Source organism: Callorhinus ursinus, unplaced genomic scaffold, assembly GCF_003265705.2.
Source record: "Callorhinus ursinus isolate GAN/ISIS: 27379988/994484 unplaced genomic scaffold, GSC_fseal_2.0 scaffold14, whole genome shotgun sequence".
NCBI classification, from domain to species: domain Eukaryota; kingdom Metazoa; phylum Chordata; class Mammalia; order Carnivora; family Otariidae; genus Callorhinus; species Callorhinus ursinus.
In genome coordinates this window covers 46,711,274-46,717,273 of record NW_027397076.1, presented here as the reverse complement: position 1 = coordinate 46,717,273, position 6,000 = coordinate 46,711,274, and positions in this window count along the sequence as shown.

Here is a 6,000-nt window from a genome sequence, read left to right as displayed (position 1 = left end):
AAAAAATAAATAAAATAAATAAATAAAAATGGGTGAAAGACCTAGACATCTCATCAAAGAAGATCTACAGATAGCAAGTAAGCGTATGAAAAGATGTTCAACATCCTATATCATTAGGGAATTACAAATTAAATCAACAGTGAGTTATCACTGCATACCAACTAGAATGGCCAAAATCTAAAACACTGGCAAAACCAAATGCTGACAAGTATATGGAGCAACAGGAACTCTCATTTATCGCTGGTGGGAATGCAAAATGGACTAGCCACTTTGGAAGATAGTTTGGCAGTTTCTTACAAAACTAAACATACTCTTACTATACAATCCTGCGATCACACTCCTTTGTGTTTACCCAAATGAACCAAACTTATGTCCACACAAAAACCTGCACATGAATGTTTATAGCAGCTTTACTCATAATTGCCAAAACTTAGAAGCAATCAAGATGTCCTTCAGTAAGTGAACAGATAAATTGTAGTAGTACATCCAGACTATGGAATATTATTCAGTGCTGAAAAAATGAGCTATCAAGCCATGAAAACACATGGAGGAACCATGTTATTTTATGTTAGCATATTATTAACTGAAAGAAGCCAATCTGGAAAGGTTACATATGACATTCTGGAAAAGGCAAAACTACAGATACAGTAAAAAGATCAGTGGTTGCCATGGGTTGGGGGATAAACAGGCAGAATACAGAGGACTTTCAGGGCAGTGGAACTATCATGTATGATACTACAATGGTAGATACATGTCATTAGACATTTGTCAAAACCCATAGCATGTTCAACAGCAAGAGTGAGCCCTAATGTAAACTATGGACTTTAAGTGATAATGATGTGTCAATATAGGTTCAACATTGTAATAAATGTACCACTGTGATGTGGAAAGTCAATAGTGGGGGAAGTTTTGCATGTGTGAGGGTAGGGGGTTTATGGGAACTCTCTGTACCCGATCAATCTTGCTGTGAACCTAAAATTGCTCTAAAAAAAATAAAGTTTATTAATTAAAAAAACTACTAGTGTAGGGCGCCTGGGTGGCTCAGTTGGTTAAGCGACTGCCTTCGGCTCCGGTCATGATCCTGGGGTCCCGGGATCGAGTCCTGCGTCAGGCTCCCTGCTGCCTGGGAGCCTGCTTCTCCCTCTGCCTCTCTCTCTCTCTATCTCTGTCTCTCATGAATAAGTAAATAAAATTAAAAAAAAAAGAGGATTTGTTTTAAAAAAAAATTTTTTTTCAGGGCACCTGGAAGGCTCAGTTGGTTGGGCATCTGCCTTTGGCTCAGGTCATGATCTCAGGGTCCTGGGATGGAGCCCAGCATCAGGCTCCCTGCTCAGCAGGGAGTCTGCTTCTCTCTCTCCGCTCATGCTCTCTCTCTCTGTCTCTCTGTCCCTCTCTCAAATAAATAAATAAAATCTTTAAAAAAAAAAGAAATTTTCATCCTCAAATTTTTCACCATAAATACTTTCTCTACCTGTCCGATTTTGATATGAGAAGTCTATACCTTGAATCATAAATTTCTTAAAAATTCAATGGAAAGAGCATCCATTGAAATGGAGAGGTTTCCCAGTGGTGGGTCCAATGCCTTTTTCTCCTGTACACAAAGCACAAAAATTTTCTGCAGTTTTGGGTACAACATCTGCAAACAATTCTAAGACAATTCTACCAACTTTCTCCCTCCAATATTCACACCAAAAAAGACCTGGGGGTTACTGGGGTTGAAGGGATTAGTTTGACGGGATGGATGTGACATTTTGAATTGCAGATGCGCTTGGGGCGGACTCCTATTTCTTTTTAAATAAAAAGCTCTTCTATGGGGCGCCTGGGTGGCTCAGTCATTAGGCGTCTGCCTTTGGCTCAGGTCATGGCCCCAGGCTCCTGGGATCGAGCCCTAAGTCCCGCATCACATCGGGCTCCCTGCTCGGCGGGAGGCCTGCTTCTCCCTCTCCCACTCCCCCTGCTTGTGTTCCCTCTCTCACTGTGTCTCTCTCTGTCAAATAAATAAATAAAATCTTAAAAAAAAAAAAGCTGTTCTCTATATATGTATTCTCCTATGTGCCTAGAAAAATATTTTAGATGATTAGTATCTTAGGTCAAATTAACCCCGCCAGAACATTTTGAAAATTTATACCACAAGAAATATGAATATACCCATTTCCCTGATACTTACCACACCGAGCTCTTTTTTTTTTCTTAATAACATAAGAATAAAGTGTATTTGGGGGGCGCCTGGGTGGCTCAGTCGTTAAGCAGATGCCTTTGGCTCAGGTCATGATCCCAGTGTCCTGGGATCGAGCCCCAATCGGGCTCCCTGCTCAGCGGGAAGCCTGCTTCTCCTTCTGCCACTCCCCCTGCTTGTGTCCCCTGTCTTGTGCTTCTCTCTCTGTCAAATAAATAAATAAAATCTTAAAAAAATAAAGAATAAAGTATTTGGTTGTTTTACTTTTCATTTCTGATAAAGAAACATTACACATAGGAAAACAAAGATAACAATACAAGTCAGAAGACAATGGAATGACATCTTTGAAGAACTAAAAGAAATTCTATATAGAATTCTATGTCAAGTGAAAATTGAATTGTCTTCTTATTTCTGACTATGACAAAGTAACTGGCATCAGACTAGCCCTCCCACCACACACACACACACACAAACACACACACACACACCAAGAAAACTGCACAAAATATATGAAACTACTGTGTGTTTTGGGGGGTTCCTTTTTTTTAAATTTAAGTTCAATTAATTAACAATATAGTATATTATTAGTTTCAGAGGTAGAGTTCAGTGATTCATCAGTTGCATACAACACCCAGTGCTCATTCCATCACGTGCCCTCCTTCATGCCCACCACCCAGTTACCCCATTCCCCCCACTTCCCCTCATGAAACTACTGTTTTAAGATATTGGGCAAAGGCAGCATAAGATTGTGATCCCTAAGAGAAAAGGAAAAAGCAAATTATGTGCACTTTCCAATTATCCCAACTATCTACCCATAAATTCTCTTCAGACTATATAACACAAGGATGGGAAATCCAAGCAGAGTACAGTGGTTTTGTTGAGCTGAGGAGACAGAGATTTGATTTCAGGGAGGCTGAGGAGGCTGGATTCTGTGAGAAAGTACTAGAGAGAAGGGAGCTATGCAAAGAAAGAGCTCCACAAATTTGCATAGTGGTCCTGTGAGTCTTTGGCTGAACAGTAGGCTGCACATGCATGGCATGAGAGGGGAGACTCCTTAAAACTGGCCAAAAATAAACTACCAGGTAAAGAACAATTGCAGGGGAATTATAAAGTGAATAATTATTGGAGCTTACACAGGGATGGAGGAAATTAGAGTTCTAACTAGTCAGACTGGAGAGACCATGTCAAACATTCAGAGCATTGGGCGCCTGGTTGGCTCAATTGGTTAAACGACTGCCCTGGGTTCAGGTCATGATCCCAGAGTCCTGGGATGGAGTCCCACATCAGGCTCCCAGCTCAGCAGGGAGCCTGCTTCTCCCTCTGACCCTCTCCCCTCTCATGCTATTTCTCTCTCTCTCTCTCTTTCTCTCAAATAAATAAATAAATAAAATCTTTAAAAAAAAACATTCAGAGCATTCATTAGCTACCTCAAAAAAGCTGTGCCTTAGGAGTGGACTTCTACTAACTCAAGAATAAAGCTACTCTAGACCTGCCCTAACAAAGTTTAAAAATTTACCTCAAAAGTATCAAGTTAATATGCAAGTAAATTAACTTCCTGTCAGAACAAAGCCCAATACTCTTCAAGAAAGACAATAAAATCCAGAAATTCCACAATGTAACATTTACAATGTCCAGTGTCTAATAAACATGCTCCTTCTAACCACCAAATAAATAGATAAATAAGCAAAATTTTTTAAAAATGTGATCTATAGCCAGGAGAAAAATTAGACAGTAAAAACAGACCCAGAAATGACAGAAATTATGCAATTAATAGTTAAAGATTTCAAAACATCAGTTATAAGTTCAAATATTTAAAGAAAACCATAAATCCAATGAGGAAAGATATAGAGACTCTACAAAAGAAATGAAAAATAATATTGTATGGCCTTAACAGAAAATTAGATGATGAAGGTGAAAAGATCAGTGAACTTAAAGATGTAGAAATAAGAACTATGGGGGTGCCGGGTGGCTCAGTCATTAAGCGTCTGCCTTCGGCTCAGGTCATGATCCCAGGGTCCTGGGATCGAGCCCCACATCAGGCTCTCTGCTCGGCAGGAAGCCTGCTTCTCCCTCTCCCACTCCCCCTGCTTGTGTTCCCTCTCTTGCTGTGTGTCTCTCTGTCAAATAAATAAAATTTAAAAGAAAAGAAAAGAAAAGAAATAAGAACTATGTTACCTGAAGCACAGAGAGAAAAGAAAGCTGGAGGGGAAATAAGGAGAGCCTCAGTGATCTGTTGGATGATCCAAGCATTCTACCATACATATAATTTGGAGCACTGGAAAACAAGGGGAGCAGAAAAGAATATTTGCAGAAATTACGGCAAAAAATTCACAAGATTTAGTGAAAAAATATCAACTACCAGATCCAAATAATCTGATGAATCTCACACAGGATAAATACAAAAAAATTATACCTAGACACAGCATAATCAAATTGCTGAACACCAATGATAAAAAGGAAATCTGAAAAGAAGACAGAGAAAAAGATATAAATACTGAAGCAAAGACAAGTATAAGCATTGACTTCTCATCAGAAACATTCAAGACAGAAGACGATGGACTGACACCTTTAAAGTGCTAAATGAAACAAGTGTCAACTTACAATAGTATTTAAAGTGTCTGTAAAAATGAAGACAAAAAAGAAATTTTAAGACCAAAAAAGCTAAAAAATTTTATCACTTACATTACCAGACATGTCAAAGGAGGTTCTTCAGATGGAGGAGAGATGATACCAAATAGAAACTGAGATCAACACAAACAAATTAAGGGAATGGAAATAGTAAATATGTAGGTAAATATAAAAGACATTTTTAAAAAGTTGTTTAAAAGATAATTGACTCTTTGGGACACTTGGTTGGCTCAATCAGTAGAACTTGCGACTCTTGATCTTGGGGTTGTGAGTTTGAGCCCTAAACTGGGTGTAGAGTTTACTTAAAATAAATAAAGAAATAAAAATAATAGATTCTTTAAGACAAAAATAGTAATATACAGTGGGATATATGTAGAAGTAAAATGTATGACAACAATAGCGAGGGGCACCTGGGTGGCTCAGTCTTTGAGCGTCTACCTTCAGCTCAGGTCATGATCCCAGGGTCCTGGGATCGAGCCCCACATCGGGCTCCCTGCTCAGCGGGAAGCCTGCTTCTCCCTCTCCCACTCCCCTGCTTGTGTTCCCTCTCGCTGTCTCTCTCTGTCAAATAAATAAAATCCTTAAAAAAAAAAATAGCAAGAAGGATGTGCAAAGGGAAAATGGACGTATACTACTATATGGTTTTTACATTACACATGAAATCATATATTATTTGAAGATCATCTGTGTTAAGTTAAAGATGCATATAGTAAGCCTTAGTGCAACTACTGAAAAAAATATATAGTTAGTCCACAATAGCCAAACTGTGGAAAGAGCCAAGATGCCCATCGACAGATGAATGGATAAAGAAGATGTGGTATATATACACAATGGAATATTATGCAGCCATCAAAAGGAATGAGATCTTGCCATTTGCAACGACGTGGATGGAACTGGAGGGTGTTATGCTGAGTGAAATAAGTCAATCAGAGAAAGACATGTATCACATGACCTCACTGATATGAGGATTCTTAATCTCAGGAAACAAACTGAGTGTTACTGGAGTGGTTGGGGGTGGGAGGGATGGGGTGGCTGGGTGATAGACATTGGGGAGGGTATGTGCTACGGTGAGCGCTGTGAATTGTGCAAGACTGTTGAATCACAGATCTGTACTTCTGAAACAAATAACGCAACATATTTTAAGAAAAAAGAAAAAGAAGAAGATAACAGGAGAGGAAGAAAAGGGGAGTATGTCA